The sequence below is a fragment of the Dipodomys merriami genome, unplaced genomic scaffold, assembly GCF_024711535.1.
Source record: "Dipodomys merriami isolate MVZ:Mamm:240054 unplaced genomic scaffold, mDipMer1.0.p SCAF_26, whole genome shotgun sequence".
NCBI lineage: Eukaryota > Metazoa > Chordata > Mammalia > Rodentia > Heteromyidae > Dipodomys > Dipodomys merriami.
The window spans coordinates 6,016,961-6,039,020 of NW_027204048.1; the positions used below are offsets into that span (position 1 = coordinate 6,016,961).

At 50.6% G+C, this 22,060-nt stretch overlaps 1 protein-coding gene and 1 long non-coding RNA gene across 13 annotated transcripts in view; both read left to right on the top strand.

Moving 5' to 3' along the window:
* Nucleotides 1-22,060, top strand: part of Auts2 (activator of transcription and developmental regulator AUTS2) — an 836,783-nt gene that overhangs the window by 546,389 nt on the left and 268,334 nt on the right. The gene's annotated exons all lie outside the window — the stretch shown is intronic.
* On the top strand, nt 6,181-14,800 carry LOC138836910 (uncharacterized). Its single transcript, XR_011375121.1, has 2 exons — nt 6,181-6,325; nt 14,592-14,800. It is a non-coding gene; the product is annotated as an uncharacterized lncRNA (long non-coding RNA).

The following is a 22,060-nucleotide window of genomic DNA, read 5'->3' on the forward strand; positions in this document are numbered from 1 at the left end:
ACTTTACCACGCATGAACAACAGCTTTTGTCTAATACCATCTCTTTTGTACTGACACTGGCCACACCTGAATATTGTTGTAAGCTCAGCTCACATAAAGAGATTGCAAATTCCCCAGTGGACAGGGTAGAAAACCATTCTTCTGTGGTAAAGTAAAACCCATGAGTCACATGGGAATGGGTACTCCTGTTTTTCTGCAGTCTCTAAGAAGGTGGTGGGGGAAGGTGAGGGGCGGGGGCAAGAGGGGGGAGCAGCTTGCATTGGGAGCAGCCCTTCCTGGGAGTGTACTGGGAAAAGGCTGGCAGCATTCCCATTCCACCCTTTTCCACACATGGCACTCAAGTTCGCATCAGTTTTCCAGAGCTTACTACAATAGAGGTGAGAGAAGGTAGAGGTGAGGAATTACAGCTCTCAGGCAAATGAAACTATATTTGGTTCTTGATTCATCAGGTGGGACAGGGGGAAGTCCAGCCCCTGTTCATGAGCTAGTTAAATAGTCTTCAATGCCAAGAAAGAAGGGGAAGACAGGTGTGGCTGCTGGGGAGGCAAACCGGAGGAGGAGGAAGTGGGGTGAATTATTCTCGCACACTCCACGCATGTTCATTGGGAGCAAGCAGAGCCCCATCCAGGCCCTGAGCTGCAGGTGGGCCCGTGATGCAGTGACCACTAGGCACAGCCCTCTGAGGTGGGGCTCCTTGATTAGCTGTGAAGATGATTTGGCTTGAGCATTAGCACCCTTGGCCTGCCAGGATGACTTTTTTTGTAACACAAGTTTCAATGTCAGTGCAAGCAAAAGAAGAGGCATTTTCAGGTAACATGGCAGGCTCTTCTTAGCACAGCTGTTTGGGTCTTTTGTTTAACACTAAGCCTAGATTTTGTTTCACTAGTTCAACAAAATGAAATTCCCGAAGCATTTCTTGTGAGCCTGCATCTCTGTGGACTTCTGTTTCTGTAATGTGGGCTGTGTGTGATTCCCCCAGCATTCTGAAGACCTAAGTGGAGGGTTTTACCCTCCAGGTGAAATGTCCTCACTGGTGGACTGGGAAGAGCCCCAGGGGGCTCCTGCTTCTGCTGGCCATCACCCCAGCTTCATCGTAACCCAGTTCTCCATCCACTGTCTCTTTTTCCAGTGTTGCCTTCCCAGAGGGGAAATCGTACCCAGACTCCATCAGAAAAGCTGTCCCTTCCCTGCAGTCTACCCCCCAGGAGAGCAGTGTTCACCTGGCTTTTATCCTTTCTCACACGTGTGTGTGTGTGTGTGTGTGTGTGTGTGTGTGTGTGTGTGTGTGAAATGATTGCCTGGCACTAGTGTTGAGGACCATGCCTGTTTTCTGTCATTGTGAGGTGAGTGTGCCCTATGACTTCTGCAGTACAAAGCCTGGTGCTGTGACTCTGCCCGGTATCCACACTTCCAAAACAGGAAAGAAAAGAGTTGAGTAGGACGCCAAAGTCCAGAGTGGGGATGAGCAGAACCCCTTTATACGTTTTTAAGTCTCTGCAAAGAACATTACTGCCTCTGCCCTGCACCCACTCCCCAGAAATAAAGTCAAGATATGAAGTCTTCCTCTCCCTCTGTCAGTTTAAGTAAAGGGAACTTCTGCTTCCATTTTAATAATAGAATTTGTATGTATTTAATATAGGCAGTGATTTGGCCTCAAGCTGAGTTTAGATTTGAAAAGATGAGAATATTAAACCTTGTCAGCCAGCCCACAAACCAATTAAGTATTTCTAAGCTGTCAGAATGTGGGGTGCAGCTCTTTTTCTTTTCTCTGCATACACCCCTCACAATGAAGAGAAATTAGATCAAATAGACCCACTCTTTATGAGGCTGGAAGTAGGTGGTGAGGAGAGATGGGCCTACTCCAGGCGTAGCTGTGGATGAAGAACATGGCCAAGGCCATTCAAAGTGGAGGGTACTGCTGGAAACACCATGCTTGGCCCATGGGTGCCACCGCGGGCTGCATGTGGATATGATATGTGGGTCTCACCTTCTTGTTGTTATTGATTTCACTATAACCAGCCATGATGGCTAATGCCCTGAACAGCATGGGTTACACACACACACACACACACACACACACACACACACACACACACACACACACACACACACACACACACACACACACACACACACACACACACACACACACACACACACACACTTCCCAGAGCATCAAGTTTTCCTAGGTTTGTGGATGGTTAATTTGAATTTCTAAATCTGTCTTGTGGGAGAGAGAATTTCTAATTTGTTGTTCCATCTAACCGGGGAAAATGAGACCATTTGGAGGGGATTGTGGGCATCCCGGTGGACTAGACCCCCAGCACAGCCCCCCAGCCAGTCACAGACTTACTGCTGCAATGTGTGGACCCAAGAGACATCCCCACTGCCCTGCATGTCCCACAGTCCCAACCAGTGACAGCTTCTGCACATTTTCTGGAACCAGTACAGTGCTCTTTGAAGCACGACCATTGCCAGGCCAAAGTGCGGGTGTGGGTGAGGCCTGCCTCACACTGCTTACTCTTAACACAGTGGAGATTCTGTGGCAGTGGAGGGCACAGACACCTGCCAGTGACCTGCCCCGAGCTTGTGGCTGCCCTGGCTACCCTGGGCCAGAGGCACAGGAAGAAGGCATGGCAGCTTGGCCCTCCACACAGGGAATTTCTGCAGGCTCCCAAGCTGGGCCACAGTGTGGGGTTCATGGACTGGGGCCACAGCCTTTCCTCAGGGCCTGCGCTCAGCTCTCATGAAGGACTGCCATGAAATTCATTAGCTGCACAGCAGCACCAGAGGCCCCATTCTACATGGCTGGCAAGGCACTTCCCCTGATAATGACGGCCCTCGGGTTATTAGTGTGGATTCCACTTGCTGCAAGCAGGAGGACACTCCCTTGAGTTTGTCTTGTTAAGATGATGAGTGTGTGGCACTCTGATTAAGATGGAGGCCCTCCGCTCTCAAGGACATGGAGAACTTCCCTTCCTTCCTTTAGTCTCGCTCTCTGCCCTTGCTGTCTTCCTGCAGTGACATGTTCATAAACTCTTACATACAAATAAAACCACCACAAAAAAGCCTAGCATGGGGCCCCTTTAACAGATTCTAGGTCCTCCTGTGAATTCTCCTCTGGACCCAAAGCTGAGGAGGCTCAGTTCCGCCCGTCACCTCTGCACACATGTTCCCACACACGCTTTCCTGTCAGCCAGAGGTCAGCTTGCTCAAGAAATCACCGTCTGGTCTAATTGCATGTGGTACAAATTGCCATTTCTGCCTATGCCCTGGTGCCAAGTATTGGCTAAGTTTCTCCTTTGCTTCGGTTGCTGTCCATGTTTTTCCTGTCATCCTAACCCCAATCCAGTCTTCCCTGTCACACCTCATTATGTAAGGGAAGCTAAGTGAGGAACAGCCAGAGAGCCCAGTAAAATCAGCCTGGATCTCCATCTCCTCCATGTAACATTTGCTGACAGACTTGTCATCTGTGTGTTTGTGTGTCACCTCTTTAATGTCACACGCCCTTGTCCAGTGCCAGGGCACAGCTGTCCCTCATTTTCTCTATTATTCCTCTTCCCTTGGCCTTGTACCCATTTCCTTTACCACCACCTCCTCTCCCAGCAAGTTTCTTCTACTCTTCTAAAAACAAAACCCTACCTCCATCTTAACCCTCTCCCCACCCAAGTCCAGAGATGGCACATGCTGCCTTCCTTTTGAGCCGCAGAACAGAGTCCAAGCCCTTCTGTGCTGATAAAATGTCCACCTGTAACTCTCTCTTCCACCCTGCTAATTTTTGCTATGGATGGAAAGTAGAGCCTTGAGTCTGCCTGGCATGCTCTACCTAACCCTCCACCCATGATCTTCTGAGCACAGAGTCCACCAGGTGCTGGCATCCTCCCTTCTTCCTCAGTCCTGTCATGCCATGGGCACCCAGCTCTGCCCCATGCTCATCCCTGCCGGTCAGTCCCTCCCCCTTCTGTAGAATTCAAGAACCCAGTGCTGAAAGAGAAGGTTATATAATGCTGCACAGATGAGGAAATGAGGAAACCTGAGTTTCAGTGCTTGCTTTGCTGCATGTCAAACTGAGGAAACAAGCAAAGGACTTCATTCCTCTCATCTCCAGAGGTTGTGACACTGGAATTAGTGTGGTTCCAGTCCATGGGCCAGCCACCCACGGCCTCTCTGCATGGCTCCAAGTCTACAGGCCTGCCTGTGCCCTCTCAGCATGGCTCCAGTCCATGGGCTGGCCACCCACGCCTGCTCAGTGTGCCTCCAGCCCACGGGCCTATTGTCTGCACCGTCTCAGCGTGGCTCCAGCCCACGGATGCTCTCCCCACATAGGAACTACTTTTCCTTGCTCAGACTTATCTTCTCTCGTGTTTTCTTCTATTGCATTTTCCACTTCTGGCTAAAGGCTTCCTCATCTGTGGCCAGGAGAGCAGAGTTATTGCTCCTTGCATACTGTGTGTGGTGTAAAATAAAGCAGAGCAGTCCCTGGGATGGGCTACTGCAGTGTGTTGAGAGCTATGTCGGTGGTTATGGTTGGTGAGAGCTACATTGACAGTTATGGTTGGTTAAACCAAGGCTAGCTCCTCATGAAGTGACCTTACAATTAATCATAGAAAAAAACCCAATAACTGAACCTTCATTTTCCACATGTGCCTGTAAAAACAGGGGAGCAGATTAGGCAGACAAGTGGGGGGTCTCAGCTGGGTGTCACCACCCCACACTTGGCTTTCAGCCAGGACAGGGCACTGATCTCTGATGCCTGTGTTATGATCCTAAGGAAACCATCAGAAGCGAACTCAGGTGTTGGTTGCCAAAAGCAAGTGTAAGCTGAAACAGGCCTGGAAAGGGTCCAGCACTGGGCACTGCAATATATGTTAGGTACAGGCTTGCTGGAGCCACTGGACCTCATCCTGGCTCCCTGTATTCTTCCCCTGCATCCCACACCTTCTCCCCATCCCTGCCCTTGAGCCTTTGCCCCATGGGGTTGAGTGAAGGCCCCCATGGGTGGGCTTGGTCCTGCAAGCAGGCCCCACAGAAGGGAGACGTGATGGCGGTTTGTGTTCCAACCTGTTGGATGCTAGCTCTCCAGGTCACTCTGGGAATGGTCGCTGCTGGGCACTGCGTCCATTCTTGTTCATCTTTTTTTTAAACAATGAGTATATTTTTTTGAGATGAACAGGTACTTTTCCCTGTGTCTGTGTCCACCATGTTTCCTTCACTGCAAGCCTGGTTGTTGACGCAGACTCTGCATCTTACCCAATTCCTCATGTGCCTTGGGAAGATGTGTCTTCGAGTAGTGAAGACATATCTTTTTAATCATTGCTGCAGGGGTGCTACATTGTTGGGAATACTTCCTACATGCTTAACACCATTCCAGCATTTCATGTATTAACTGATTCCACAATTGAAAAAAAAACTGAAGCAGGTGGACATAAAATACTTGCCCTGGAGTTTTATTCTCATGAGAGATGCAGAATCCAGACTCTGGCTGAGGCACAGGACCCCCATCCAGCTGCAGTCCAGCTCTGAGAATGATTAGTGGGTGCTGGCTGGAGCTCAGGCTCACTGAGTGATCTCGAAGGGCTGTGCACCGCATGACTTGGTGGCCCTGCCTCCCAGGCTGGCGGGTGTAAGGAGAAGGCTGGGGCCATCTTACTCACTGACAGAGCTCAGTGGTCAGGCTACAGGAGCTGCTTGATGAAATAATGTTGGATTGGACCAAGATAGATCTGAAAAGATAAATAAAGTTTGTGATGGTCAGGTTGAACCATAAACAGTTGGCCATAAAGTAGAATTTGCAATGGGGACAACGTAGTGTCCGTGACTTGCTGGCTCTGGGGACCCCATGGAAGTGGCCTGGTGCCACAGGGATCACGCCCTGGGTTCTGTGGTCCCTGAACCCATCAGGTCAGATGGACATTGTCTCGACCGAGGCTCCCTTGAACTCCTGAAGAGCATCATGTGGTGGGGAGACTCCTAAGGTGGAGGAAAAAGGAAGTCGTGAATGTATAGACCCTCAGTCGGAAGTGGGTGGGGACCAGGGCCAGAGCGGGGAGCCACAGGGCTGGGGTAGAGACTGCAGAGAGGCCTGACGGCTTTGAGGATGATAGAAACAGATGAAGGTGACACGCTAGAATTGTCTTATGATTATACTGGACAATCCATGATGTCATAAATGTGCAACTTAACCAACCACTGTGAGCTCATGGCCCAGAGAGAGAGGCTTCCAAGTTATGGCTGGTGCTGGACGTCAGCCTTTGGTGAAGGGGGCATTAGGACCATGGGGAAGGGCCCATTACAACATCATGTGAGCTCCACCAGCAGTGGCCAGGTATGACCTCTGCCACCTGTCACCAGGTTGCAGCATCACCAGGCAACAAGCAGTCATGCCTTCTATACCCACAGGGTCCCTCGGTGCCTCCTGCCACCACATGCTGTCCAGACAGAACGTGGGAGCTTTATGCCCTCTCTCCCCTCCCCACTCTGACATGTAAAAGTGGTTTCTATAGAATTACCTGAGGTTTTAAAATTTTATAAGACCCATGTCTACTTGCAGGTCTGTTTAAGTTTAACAAAACATCTCTGCTTCTGCCTCACCATCAGCAGATCCTGGGGAGTGGGGAGCCCGAGTGGTCCTCTCAGAGCGGCTCCCAGCAGAAGGGCCCCGGGCTGTGGCCTCTGAGGGGCTGGAGACTGGGGTGCTGGGGTCCTTGGAATCTTCTTCCCCCCAGCCTCCCAGTAACCAGTCAAGTCTCTCCTGATTCCACACACTGAGTAAAGTACTGCAGAGAATGGCGCAGAGCAGAGACAGTGACAGCATGGAGACAGACACAGGCTTTTCTCCTGCTTCTAGTTCATTCTGAGCCCAAATAAGGGTGGATGCTCTTCTTCTGAGCAGCTTTCCAGTTCCCATTGCATTTAGACAGAGCCTGGCCACCTGCCCTGACTGGATTAAAAATCAGTCCTTGGAAATTTTTCCTCTCTACCCCAAGGGCACTGCCCTTTGGGCTCATAACCTGCATGAGAGCAAGTTCAGAGACCTGGGCCGGGAGGGCAGGACAGCCTGGCCAGGCTGCTGAGGCAGAGGAAGAGGCACCATCCTGCCTGAGCCTGGGCTGTGTCTGTGGCCTTGGGCCTGCACCATGGTCTCCAGCTGGCTCTGAAGCCTGTTGGCTGCTGGCTGTTCCTTGTGCATGCATGTGTGCACATGTGTGCATGCATGAGTGCATGTGTGATTGCCCTCAGCTTCTCTCTGCTTTCTGCCCGGCTGCTGAAGGGCCCAGACTGCCAATCACAGCTCTCGAATGACCTCCTTTGTCACAGAGGCTCCTTGGGCTTCTGATTCACTACCCTAGGCCTCCTGATTGTCCACCTTCCCTGAAGACCTGATTGCTGCCCTCCTCCTGCAGCCTGCTCCTGGGGGCTGACCACCCCTCCCCTTCTCTCCGGCCAGCCCTAATCTCTGCCCCCACAGGTGCAGGGTTTTCCTTGCGCTTGCATCTTCTCTCTCTCTCTCTCTCTCTCTCTCTCTCTCTCTCTCTCTCTCTCTCTCTCTCTCTCTCTCTCTCTCTCTGTCTGTCTCTCTCTCTCTCTCTCTCTCTCTCTCTCTCACACACACACACACACACACACATGCACACACACACGCACATGCACATATACACACAGAAGACCGGGTAATAGCTCCCCTGGAGAATTCTTTCCTTCAGCATAGCTTTATCTCCTCCTCTCTAACCCCTAGCCACACAAAGGAAGCACACACAACCAGCCCTTGCCCAGTTTTCCTCAAGTTGCTGGAAGGGAGCAGAGATTGGGGTATGGTACTTTGTGGCATCCTTTTCTCCTCTACATTGACACAAAACTCACTGTCACCTTTCTTCTTTAATTGCTGAAGTTTGAACTTCATAGCTATTTGACAGACACTGCTCCTTGAGCCATGTGTTCAGCTTTTATTTGAACCACTTTTTTTTGAGAGTGGGTATCACTTCCATCCCAAGTACCAGCCCGGGCCACAGTTCTTCCATTAATCTAAGTCATTTCTTTGAGCAAGGTTAGACTTTTCCTTCTTAATCTAGAGCAGAGAGAAAATAACAGGTCAGCCTCCTCTTGTTAACATGTGTGGTAAGCTTCAGAAACCTCATCAGCAGAGCACTGGCCGCAGGTGTGCCAGGCAGGGTAGTGGCCCCCACGCACACTCAGTGCTTTTTTGCGGGGATTGGGTTTGAATTCAGGACCTCGTGCCTGCTGGGCAGGTGCTCTATCATTTGAGCTACACCCTTGCCCTAGGGTCTCACACTTTTGCCTAGGGCCAGTCTAAATTTCAATTTTCCTACCTGTGCCTCTTGTGTAACTGGAATTAGACATGTGCACCTCCACACGGGGCCTCTGTCCTTAGGATGATGAGATGTGCATATTAGCAACTGGGGGACTAGTGTGTGGTCTTCCCACTTCTGAAGGTTCCACCTTGCTCACTCTGTGTGAAGGGAGTGCCAGCGAGACTCTCCAAGGGCCATCAGCCTTCTGCATGGCTTTGGGGGCTGCTGGTAATGGGAAAGAAAAATGACAGAAATTCATACACATGGCATTGCGCAGATTTGTTTTTCCAAAGAACTGCCTGGGGAGCAGTACGTCTGTCACCTAAGGGCATCTGGGGGTGGGGGAATGCAAAAGCTAACTTTTTCAAGTTGTTTTGTAACTTCCAAATCATCGTGTGAGATTTTTCTCAGGGAGGAAGATGCAGCTGGCTGGACAGCAGCCGGTGGCCTGCGAATGTGGACACCCTGGGCAGGCGCCGTGGCTGGTCTCCAGGTAGAGGATCACACATGCACTGCACTGTTCTCTGTAGAACCTTGTCAGTGCTCTTGCATTGATCATTAAACTTCAATGTCAGTTTCTGGGGACACATCCAAAACACAGTAAAGTCCTGTTTTTCACTTTTTTTTTTTTTTTTGCTCCTTTTGGTATCATGCCTACAAATCTGTTGTCAACTTTGAGGCTCAGGGGAATCACCTCTACATTTTCTTCTAACAGTGTATGATGGTTCTAGCTCAGTTGAACTTCTGGTCCATTCCACATCAACTTTTCCATGGGATGAGACAGTGGTCTAACAGGATGTATTTGATCATGGAACCCCAGTTGTGGCAGCCCAGTCTTCCCTTGTCAGAAGTCAGGTAACCACAGCCACATGGGCTTGCTTCTCCATCTGCCTGTATGTCTGTCCTGTGCCTGTGGCCACATGACTCTGGGTTTTTAAGGTTTGTAGTTTTGAAATCTAAGTATGAATCCTCTGACCTCTCCTTCTTCTTCAAGGTGGTTTTGAGTATTCAGGGCTTACAGCAACTCTGCACACATTGGAACAACCTTTGTCATTCTGTCAAAGGCTATGGAATCTCAGCCGAACTTGGAACACATTTGTAGGCTTGACCACTTTGTGTAGTGCTGACCCCAACGTCTCCTTCACAGAGTGTTTTTCCATGTGTTTTGATCTTCTTTACTTTCTTTCAGCAATGTTTGTTACTGTTTTTAGCTGCCAAGTCTTCTGCTTCTTCAGTGAAATTGTTTTCAAGCACTGTATCCTTGGATCACTGGTCAATTGAATTGCTTTCTTACCATTTCCTTTGGATTGCCCATTGCTGACACACAGAAGCAGATGCTGTGGGTCTGTCACCCTCTCCCCGGCTCTTACCTGCTGGTGGCTCTGGATTCTCTGAGCATAGGGAGTGGTTCCTCCCAGTGGAGGTGGCTTGTATTTCTTTTTCTTGCCCTATTGCTCTAGCTAGCACTGTGGTGTAGTGTTAGGCAGCAGTGGTGAGGCTGGCATTTGCTCACGGTCTCTGAGAAACTCATCAGCCCTCTTCTCATCACGGGTGGGCAATCTGCATTATAATCTAGCTGTGTAATGATTGTGTGGAGCCAGTCTCTTTTCACTTCTAGTTTTGTGAGTAGTTTCAGTGTAAATGGGTATCCACAGCTTGTTTTGCTGATTATTTGAAGTGGCCAGCTAGAGAGTCAGATTGGAACAGATAAGGACAAAGGTGAGCTTGGAAGGGGCAGAACTAACACATGAGTGGGAACACAGGAGTATTGTGTGTGCACAGGGAACATGGAGTATCTGCAGAGGCTGGGCAGCAGGCCATTCTGGGCAGGCTGGGAGGGGCGGACCCAGCATGCACCACGGAGGACTTCCAGGCTGTATCTATCCACCATCCTGGAGTTCCTGTGGTTCCTGAAGACAAGGCTTTGCGCTGTCCTCTCCTGGCCTGCCTCCACATCTCCCTTCCCTCGGTTGACTGCCACATCCATCTAGCAGTCTTTCCCTCCAAGTGTTGGTCGGCAGGTGTCATACACAACAGAGAACATGGTGGATTTCCTCAGGACCATGTGATGAGTCCTGTGATTTTTTTAAAATTTAACAGTCAACACAAAATTCAGAAGCCAGCCAGCGCTTGTTGGTGGTTCGTTTCTAGCTGTGCAGAGACAGGCCTGGTCTCCAGCCAGCAGCTCGAGTGGGACTGCGCACTCGTGGGCGGGGGACGCGCCGCACGTCCCAGGCTGCCGGCTCCTGCCAGCCCTCCTCCAGACAGCAGCTTGGGCCGCAGCTGGCCTGTCATCCTGAAGGCAGATGGAAGCTCAGGGTTTCCTGCTTGGGTGTCTCAGAATTCAAAGCTGTGATGATGTGTGGGCTTTGAAAATGCCACGCTCCGGGAAAGCTGATGGGGGCTGCTCAGACGGCGTCATGTTGAATATGAGCTCTCTGCACTGATGGTACGTGAGCCTGCCTGCGTATTCATTCTCGCAGAGCGGGAAGCGGGGCTGCCTCTGTATGCTCAGGGCTTAGCCTTGCTGCGGCCTGTCTCCTGCCCAGTCCTCAGGCACGCCCATTCCCTCCCTCCTCATCTACCCCAGATGGCACATGGGGTCCTCAGAGCCGCCAAGCCGCCTCATGGCCAGACACATTGGGCAACTACATCACCAGCCCTTTCTGCTCAGTCTGCTGCAAGATGCCTTGTGCCCAGGCTGCATCTGGAACATAATCCGCCTACTTCATACTTCCCATCATACCTGTGATCATGGGTGGGCACCACACTGCCTGGCTTTTTCTGTTGAAATGGATTTTGCTGCCTGGGTTAGACTAGAACAGCCATCCCCTAACCTCAGCCCTCTGTATCAATGGGATGACAGACGGGTGCCCTCATGGCCAGTTGTGATTTGAGAAGGGATCTCGTGTGTCCCCAGGCTGGCCTCAAACTGCAGTCCTCCCGATTTTAGCCTCCTCTCAAGTAGTCCAGTGCTGGGATTATATGTATCTCATCTCCAATACTGCTTTTAAGAAAGTCAAAATTAAACCATAGAGAAAATGTACCCAGACCCCATCAGAACAGCCAGCCCTCCCCTCACACAGGCTACCCTACAGGAAAGTCATGTTCACCTGGCTGCTGCCCTTTGTAACGTGCGCGTGTGCGAGTATGTGAAATGATTGCCCTGGCCTTGGTGTTGGCCATGCCCGTTTTCTATCATTGTGATGTAAGGGTGTCCTTCTTGCTTCTGTAGCACAAAGCTGGGCTCTGGGGCTCCATCTCCAGTAGCAGCATTAAGCTCCATGCTAAACAGAGCTTTTTTTTTCTTTTAGTTAGTTTGTTTTTTTTTTTTTTTTTTTGATACCAGTCCTCAGGCTCAAACTCAGGGCCTGTGGCACTTGAGACACAGCTCCATTTGTAGCTCTTTTAGTAGTTAATTGGAGATAAGAGTCTCATAGACTTTCCTGCCCAGGCTGGCTTTGAACTGTGATCCTCAGATCTCAGTCTCCTGAGTAGCTTGATTACAGGTGGGAGTCACAGCACCCAGCACATTTTACATTTTTATTACTTCTTCTGCCACCATGAATTAGGCTCCATGTGTGTACATGCAGAATCCTTTCATCCCAGAGTGCCCATTTTGCTGAGCTCATCTTAAGCAAGGTTGCTCTGGGAGCTACTGACCTCCCTGATCCACAGCTGAGCTGGGGTTTGAGGCTGAAGCTGTCACACTGTGGCTCCATGAGGACATGCTGGCACTGGGCATGGTGCACATGCTGCGTACTGTGCTCCATGAAGTTGCAGTCTGTTCTCTTCTTGCCTTTCCCTCGGCAGCTCCCTGCCTCCTCGCCATCCTCCATGTGGGCCTGGCTCTTGTCTTTAGGTTCCTGGGTGTGTCTTGCTCCATAGCAAGTCTCTCCTGAACGATGGTGCTGCCTCTCGCTCTGAAGCCAAGTACTCAGAAGACTTAGACCCGCGCAGGCCCACTCGGGTGGACTCCGGCTTTTACACAGTCTCCCTTCATCTCCCGGAACTGAATTTTTCATGCAGTAATTAAAATTTGTAGGTCAGGCCTCCCCTGGCACCACTTGCTGCTGAGACAGGAGAGCGGTGATCACGCTCGCGTACCCGGCTCTTCCCGGGCTGAGACTTAAAGGATGAAGGGTGACATTTTCCCCCATTTTGTAAATTAATGCCATTGATCTGCCTAACGAGAACAAAGTTAGGCTTCAAAATACCAAATGATAAAGAGATTAAGACTTTAAATGGCTTTCCAAAAGGCAACCTCCATTGTAAGGCTCTGCGCTGACTATTGAACTTTCAATTAGAATTTCTAATAGGCTATTGACTTAAATGGATAAAATGTTGCAAGTGATAGCTTTCAAGATGACAAAGATTGCCTCTTGCTTGCAAGCATATTTCTTGTACATAGCTCTTGTGCTGTGGAGGGTGAATAATCATAAACAGGCCTCTCTCCCATAGGATGGGTGGCGGCGGCATTGATGCTGTCATTTTCTCAAATGTGAACACACACATTTTTTAAGAATAGTTTTGAGGAGTCAGGATTGTAGCTTAGTGGTAGAGTACTTGCCTAGCAGGCATGAAGCCCTGGGTTCAATTCCTTGGTACACATAAAGCAAAAAAAAAATCATTAAATAAACCATAATTTTTAAAAATATATAATTTCAGAGTGGGGTGCTGGTGGCTCACGCCTGTAATCCTAGCTACTCAGGAGGCTGAGATCTGAAGATCAAGGTTCAAAGTCAGCCCGGGCAGGAAAGTCCATGACACTCTTACCTCCAATAAACTACCAGAAAACCAGAAATGGGGCTGGCTGTGGCTCAAGAGGTAGAGCACTTGCCTTGATCTGAAGAGCTGAGGGACAGCGCCCAGGCCCAGAGTTTAAGCCCCACAACCGAGACACACACACACACACACACACACACACACACACACACACACACACACACACACACACACACACACACATAATTTCAAAACTTACGTGTTGTTGCACACAGGTTCTCATGAGATCTTTTGTAGCAAGGCATTGTGGTAGAATTCTGTGCCAGGAATCAGACCCAGGACCTCCTGCATGCTAAGCAAATGCTGTTTCCACTGGGTACCCTCTGTAGCATTCTGCTTGGAGGGAGACGGCCCATGTGATGTGTTTCTCTGAGGGCATACACCTGTGTTCACGCATGAGCATGTACATGCGTGCTCACAGTTGGGACTCTCACCAGGTGTTGTCCATCACTGCCATGAGGATCAGACACTGGCTCTTGTTCCTTGCCTCAGTTTCTCTTCCTGGAAGCGGTGGCTTGCCTCCACAATGAGCTTCCCATCAGAGTGTCACCTCTTTAGGTCTTGTTATGAAGCAGTAGCTGTAATACATTTTTAAATGCTAATTTTTCAAAGACCAGCTACCTCTTCTAGGATAAAGGGTTAATATTATGCTTATGTTACAGTGCATTAAAAACTCTAATTAAAACAGCATTACATTCCCATCTGCCAATCTCCAGTAATCTTCTTTAATTGCAGTAATTAAACTATATTTACATGTTCAGAATACTTGTAATTTAGCAAATTGCACTCTCTGCTCTACATTTAATCAAACGACCAGTTCCAGTATATTTAGTGTGGAAAGGAGTAATTTCAGTGTTTTGATTACTATAGCAGATTTGACAGAGTAAGTGCCCCCCAGTAGAGGGCTTGAAAGGGAAGCAAACACGAAACACCGTCCTGAAATGTGTGTGACTGTCAGGCAATGCCTAATTGCATGCTGGAGGATTAACTGTTAACGGGCAGCAGGGTTGTAGTTTGGGTTTAGAGAGCCGGTGCTAGGCTCAGTGCACACTGTCTTGTCCAGAAGCAAGAGTATCCCTTTCAAAGCCAGGGAGGGAGACATTAGGAAATATAGTGAACACTTGCCTGGTTCATGTGGTTGTGTCTTCTGCTGGAGACATCAAAGCCCACGTGCAAGCTGTGTATTTTAGCCTTCCATGGAATTCAGTGACAGCCGGTGAGAAAGTGCCCTGTATTGCGGACTGAGGGTGAGTGTTCACAGCTTACCGTGTTGGGCTCTGGAGAAGGCCAGAAGTCCTTTCCAGGACCCCCATCTCCTGGAGAGCCAGGCCCGCCCTACCTCTGCCAGGCTCCCCACCTAACCCACCTCTCCCATCTGTTTCTTTCTTCATTTTAAAGACAAAAGAAGCAATGCTATAAATATCTACTACAGTCTTTTAATCATCTTTAAACCATTTTCAACATAGTTGTGTATGTTTTCTGTATCCATTTTACTAGGTTACCAGCACCACCATCAGGCTTCCTGTTTTGCAAAACAGTGAGCCAACTCACACACCGTGAATGCTTACTTCTCCCTCCCACAGCTCTTCTGCAGCGAGGCAACATTAACACTGCGTCTTAGAATCTGTGTCTTCACCCTGGGCCACCTACTGCATTGATAAAGATTATGTGTTCATAAAAATAAAAAAGATAGTGGCACACCTTTATGGGCTGTGACTGTAACTAGGTCTTCCAACACGTGTAAAAAGCAAAACCGCTCAACTGTTAAAGTGACACGTGGCCTCGAAGATCCGAGGCCTTCTACATGGCGAGGTTTGTGACTGGCTGATGAAACTGAACCTGGGCTGTGTCGTTGGAGATCCGCTGGTGGACAGGGATTGGCTCTTCTTGTGGTGGTCCAGGGAGGGGAGGGCAAGATGAGAAATTCTATGGTGAAATAAACCCCAGACTTGAGGCAGCGGTAGGAAGAACCTTGGGGCTTAAACCCATTTCTGTGTTGTGTTACTGGGAATTTAACTTCTGAAAAAAATCCCTGGAGCCCTTTCTCTCCTAGCCGCAGACTTTCAAGGGCTCTGATTCATTTGTACTGGGGGAGGGAAGGGTTGATGGGGTCAAGGGGGGCAGAGGACATCAGCTATCCCACCCAGGGACACAGAGAGCCAGAAGTACTCGAAGGTAGAGGAAGCAGTGGGAAGAACACACAGCTTTGCAGGGCTGAGGCTCCATCCTCTCCCTGGGCCTCCACTACCTCCCCGGCAAATGGTAAGAACCAGGCACACACTGGCTGCTGAGCTGTGGCGCAGGGTCCCTTTCCTGCTGCCCTCATAACCATAAAGGATGTACACCTGCACACACACACGTATGCACACACACACACACACACACACACATGGAGGAGATTCATATACAAATGCCAGGAGAGAAGTTCATCACTCACTGCAGCACAGATATTAGGAGAGATGCGTGGAAGGAAAGAGGTCCACCGAGGAGGTGTTATGTCTAGATTTTTTGCCAAACCATGCCACAGCTACCCTGTGTTCCTCCAGAACCTCACGGTCTTTTCTCAGGTGAATCACAGAATGCAGACTATGACTCCACCATTTCATACTTTCTGCTTAGAAGTGCTAAAAACAAAACCAAAAACCTCAGAATCCCAAACCTTGGGAGTCCAGCTGAGGGAGATTCAGACTCCATGCGACTTGCAGCAGTCTCTGCCGCCCAGGGCTCCTGGAAGGCTGACCAGCCTCGTTCCTGTCCTCCGTGGCCAGGCAGGAGTTAGGCTTGGCCCCCTCGGTGTATTCGAACTCACATCTTTGACTCCTTGAAAACTTCTTGCCTGGGGTCGGGAGCTGTGGGAGTATTCTCTCCAGCACTGCTTTTCCAAGGCTGCAGTTTCCACATTTCCATTTCTGCTCATTTCACACTGTGTCTTGCAGCAGACTCCATCTTAGTGCCTGCCAAGAGGCCTGTAAAGTCTTTTTGGAAAAGTTTTGTCGTATGTGTTTTCGGTTGCAGACGCGTTTCTTTCCAAGTGACTTTACTGTCCAGGGGGGCCTTAGCCTATGGGCCTATGACCCCTGCGAAATGCAGACTCCTCCTGGAGGAGCTCTACTGGGGCCTCCTCCTGACCCGGCCCACTTCCTCATCCCCTGCGCCTCCCTCCACCACACTGTCCACTATGTTGAGTTCACTACAGAATAGGGACCCCTGATTCATTAGTAACCTCTTCATTATTCTCATTCCATCAGCTTCCAGAAGAAGGCCCCAGGAGCAAAGGCCCAGCGACACCTAGAAAGATGCAGTGGTGGAATATGGCCCAGCCATAATCCGCACTGGCCCAGCCAGCGTGGCTGGCTGCGGGTCAATGGCCCCTGCTCTGTCATATTTGGCTTCCAGGGACACAGGGTCAGGGCTGCTAGGAACGGAGTTTACACAGGACTGGTGACAGTTCCCGGAACATAGCATGGGGACAGCTTTCTCAGAGGAAGCTGAAAACCTGTGTTGTTTTACAACCTGAGAAGTTCAACGCTCAGAGAGTCAGGGCCCAGCTCTCATTAGCTGAATGGTAGATTTTTCTAATTAGTTCTTTCTAGTGCAATTATCAGGAAAGAGTCTAATCACCTCAGTGACACCAATCTGATGCCTGGGAAAGAGTGCCCTTGGCCTTGCTTTCAAGTGGCATGTTGGATTTTCAGAGTGCCTCCTTCCAGAATCGAGGCTGGGCGAGTGTTCCTGCGCACAGACGTGGGCAGGAAGTGACGGATGCCCTGGAGACTTGCCATGCAGGTCTCACTGGGCCACGAGCTTAGAAACATGCATTCACTGGTGGTTAGCACTGCCCTGGATCTCATTCATTATCAACCTGGGACATGCGCCTGGAACAGACGCAGTCGACAGGGCTGCCCTCCGGAGGGGGAGCACCCTCACAGCACATTACCATGTGGGGCCTGGGGCCAGCCCCCTTCTGCAGGGCCCAGATCTATTCAAAGAGCTTTGTCTTTCCTCCCTCTGCCTTGAAGTCACTCTCAGGTATCACATTCATCTGGGGACTGATCTCAGATTTCCTGTGCCTAACTCTCATGTGAACCAGCTCTGGGTATCTCCATAACTGTAATTGCGGCATGCGGTCCAAGGGTACAAAGAACACTTCCTGTGGGGGCGGGGAGATGCATGTGGAGCACTTCCTCCCTGGGGGAAGTGCACTTGGAATACTTCCTCTCTGGAGGGGGAATGCATGCAGAGCACTTCCTCTCTGGGGACATGCACATGGAGCACTTACTGTCTGAGGGAGTGCAGGGAGACAAGTAGCCCACAGTGCCCCTTTCTGCACTTCCTGTGGTGGTGGAGCATGTCACACCAACTGCCACGTGGGTCCTTGCACACGTACTGGTAAGATGCTGGGCTGAACACTTGCCTCTTCTTCAGCTCTGCCCCATGGAGGCCGCATGTCCAGTGAGCTCTGTTCTCACCCCATCCCCGGCGGCCGGCCCACTCACCACTGTGGCCTGCCTGACCCACCGCCTTCCCTCCTCTGTCCTATCCTCTTCTCCTTGCCACGAGGCACAGAGAGGCATCTCCCGCTCTCCAGGCCCTCAGCCCTGGCTGCTGGCATCTTCTCATCATTCTGAACCCCACCCAAGGCGGAGAAGACTTCGCTGTTTTTAAAATAGCCTACATGCAGCTTTGCCTCCTGCAGGAGGGGTGGGCACTGTGTCAGTCGCAACTCGCAACTCGTGTTAGGAACCTTCCGACTCTCCGAGGTAGGACAAGATCCAACAACTCTTTAAACAGCTCTATGGAGTGTATGCAAATAGAGTCTACATGCTCCCTGTGATGTTTTAATTATGGTTAATTAAAGCAAACAAAGAGGGAATATTTAATCATCTATCCATGATGTTTAACAAGTGTTTTAACTGGGCTCCTTGCTGTCCCTTATGCAGCAACTGAACTGAACTTTTCCCCTGTGGCACAGCGTGGGGAGAGGCGTGTGCAGCCTGACTGGCTGCGACCTACCCCCGGAGCAGAGGGCTTCCGGTTTAGCTGGGGACCCTGGGATGGATCCTGATTAGAGGAGAATGGGGAAAGTGCTGAAGTTTGGCTTCCAGAGAATGTACACACAGGTATTGAGTGAGTGCTGAGCAGGGCTATGGGCAAGACGCTGTGGTGCTCTCCAGGAAGTGGGTATCTGTCCCACCAAGCTGTTACCTGGAGCTGCCATGATGCCGTGTGATAAGTGCTTGAGTGTGTGTGGTGGTGGGTGTGGAGGAAGGGGAAGGGTTGCTTCTGGCAGAGACCCCATGGCAAAGTCATGCACAAGTGCGAGACCTCGGGAACTGCAGGAGTTGGAGGAATAAAGCAGAGGTAGGGTGTGTTTCTATGGGGTGATGGTATAGCACTAGCAAGATCTGTACTCCAACAGTGCAGGCTTGGGGAGTGCTGCTTGGACAGGATCCTGATACTGAGGCCAGGTCAGGAGTGTGGGAGAGAAGCATGAAGAGGTGACCCCGTCCTCCACCCTGGAAGGTGCTACTGGTGCTGTGGGCAGCACAGAGTGGTGGTGCTGCTGGACCAGACCTGTCAGAACCGGCTCACTGAGGGCAACCAAGGGTGTGCGGTCAGTCACAGTTGGCTCTGCTAGACTCTGAAAATGAGCCTACACCTGTGCCTCACTACCCAGTCCTCCACCCGACAGCCTCACCGCCGCATCCTCCCCCCACCTTGGAAGTAGAACCTGTTTCTGTCAAAGAATGGGTGAAGGGGAAGAAGAGCAGAGCTGAGCCCAGCTGAAAGGCCAGACACGGCCCAGCAGAAACATTCTAAGCTAAAGTCACCAAAACTCAGGGCAGCAAACACAGAAGGAATGAGACAAAGCAGCCTGAAGGGCCAGCCACCCCCCTCCCAACTCTGATGCTGGCTCTCCTTGGGTCTCACAGTCTTGGACTGTTCCCAGGGCCAGAGCAAAGCCACCCCTTACCTGCCCGCCACATCCGTATTCTTGTAGATTAGGAACATCAGACTCCAGCCAGATAAATACTGCCCCATCGTCTCACACGCCCTGAGGGTTACCGTCTCCTCGGCTCTCTAAATTCAGTGACCTTATTCTAAAGATGATCGATATGACGTAGACCCCTTTGAGAATGAGCAGGCATTTTAGCTGGCTTATCAAGAATAAGCAAAGATGACATTTGGCCAGTGTATGGTTCTCCCCCAAACCATTTCGTTTTGGAAGTTTTCCCACTTGATAAAGTATAAAATTACCAACCCTGCTGAAAACCCAAGTTGGGGTGTTTTCCAGAGGGAGTCTCTCTAAAGGCGTCCTGAGCCTAGCTCGCTGGGACTCGCCGGGACTCGCTGGGACCTCAGGCTCCTCCTCTCAGTTCTCTGGTGCACACGCCATCCCACAGGGGATGAGTGAGTGCTGAGCCTTTGACTCTGAGTGGTTTTGAAAACAAAGCTGTGTGTCCGGTGAACCTGCCCCTGCCTCCAACCTCCCCTCTTCCTCACGGCCAGCAGTCAGAAAACACCCCAAAGTGGTACCCTCACAGAGGATGCTACGGTATGGCTTGAACGACACTCCGCTGAGTCAGACATCGCAGGGCCTCGGGATGGGTGATGTCGGGCCAGCTTCCATCTGCAAAGTCTTCTATGTGGCTTTTCTTTACATCGAACTCCTGGCCGTGTCCTCTGGGACAGAGCCACCTGCTTCTCCCAGGGCCACAAGTCACCTCCCCTGACATCAAGAGTTCACCTCCATTTCCTCAGCACTCTTCTCCTCGGGGGGGGGGGCGTTACTTTCATGGCACATCTTGCCACTAAGGGCTTCGTGTGGCCTCTTCAAATCACCTAGCAAACATTCCCCATCATTCCTGTGTTATGTGGCTGTTCGGCATGGTGCCCTGAATTCACTCTGTGGCCAATTGTAGTGTCACCATTTATTTTTTGTTGTTGTTGCTGCCAGTTCTGGGGCTTGAACTCAGGGCCTGGTCACTAGAGCTTTAGTGCTCTAGGCTAGTGCTCTACAACTTGAGCCACAGCTTCACTCCTGGCCTTTTTATGGTTCATTGGAGATAAGAGTCTCATGGACTTTCCTGCCTGGGCGATCCTCAGACCTCAGCCCCCTGAGTAGCTGGGATTACAGGCATGAGCCACTGAGCTCTGCAAGTCTCTGCATTTGGAAGCTCCTTCCTCCCCAGCTGTGGCTCCTCCATAATGCCACGCTCCTCTTCTGTGATACCAGCATCATCCCTGCAGGCTCAACTCAGAACTCCAGAAATGAACAGTCTGTGAGTTGTAACCTATGTGCCTTTCCAACCAGCATGATTAAATCTCACAAACGCTCCTCCTTGTCCACACGTGAATCCCCCTCTGTCCAGAGTATCCACATCATGTAGGCTACCTCCTCGTCCCATGGTGCCATTCTTATGTCCCACGGCACAACCCTCCACGTCCCATGGCATAGCCCTCCGTGTCCTGTTTCACAGTCCCAGGGAAGGCTCCCAGGCCCCCTCTCCTTACGCTATGTCTGCAGCTCTGAGATGCCTCTACCCCCGTGGCCTGGTGGGTGTTCTAGATCATTATTGATAGCAAGGGTCAGTTCTAGGCCACACAGAGCTCGGGGAGCTGCCCCACTCATCCTTCCTCATGAGCTCAGAGGAAGAGTGGCTGTGAAGAAACCCAAGCCCCCTGTTTGAGTCATGCTGCAGGATGTGAGAGGAAGGGGTCTGGGACACCCTCGGAGGCAGAGATGACTGGGCCATGGCACACTTCACCAGTAATTGGCAAGCAAGGTGATAAACTTAGGGTCATCCAGTTGTTTTCCCATTTGAATGGAGCCCCTGCACACTGCAAGTATTGCTTGACACTTAAAGAGCAAACAGTCCAGGCCAGGTGGCTCACCCCTGTGATCTCCACCACCTGGATGTGGAGATGAGTGTCAACCCCTACAACCCATAGTGAGACCTCACCTCCAAGGGCCGGGATCATGGCTCAGGGGTCACAGCAGCCTTGCATGTATGAAGTCCTGAGTTTGAGGTAAGGAAAGAGGAGAATCAAGAAGAAATGAGTACATCTTCATTATGGAGAGCACAGAGTAGGAGTACAGAGAACACAGTTGTTAAAGAACTTCATGACAAGTATGGTTGAAAAGTAAAAATGACTAATATGTGAAGAAATGCTAGAGTCCCAGACTGAAAAAGAAATGCAAATCAAAACACCTCCACTTCCATCTCATTCTGGCCAGTGGCCAGTGTCTGGAGCCTGAGAAAGACAGAGGCTGGCACTGGTGGGAAAGGCACCCGGTACGCCGAGTACACCATGGGGGGGATGCAAAACAGTACAGGCACTCTGGGAGTCCGTGTGGACATGGCTGAGAAAACCAAACATGGAACTCCCTCCCATGACCCAGCCATGCCACTAGTGGACTTGGACCCAAAAGATGGTAAAGTAGCCAGCTCAGAGAGGCAGGGCTCAGCTTCCCTCGTGTGGAAATCCAATCTGATATATGAAAACATGCACAGGACCATATGCATGCATGCACAGCCACACTGGGATATGTGTGTGCATACGCACAGCAGACTTCTCCTGCTGTAACCCGTGCCGGCAGTTACTGGACAGCCCAGCCCTACCTCGCCTGGCGGGGTGGGACACGTGGGCAGACGCACGGAGAGCACAGCAGCAGGCAGGAACTGGTCATCGCACGCCACACACACTGCTGAAAACAGGACTAGGACATGAGATGGGTTGGGTTAGAGGAGGGGAGAACGGTCCACAGTCCATGTTGATGCATGTATTCAATGGCAAATCCTTTGTTCGACTATTTAAAGATAATCATAAGAAGTTAAAGAATGATAAAGGGACAATACAGCACACACACACACACACACACACAGCAGTAGTGTGGGCGTGCTGCACTCCTCCAGAACACATGGAACAGAGTCAACTAGTGTCAACCGGTGTTTCCTCTCCGA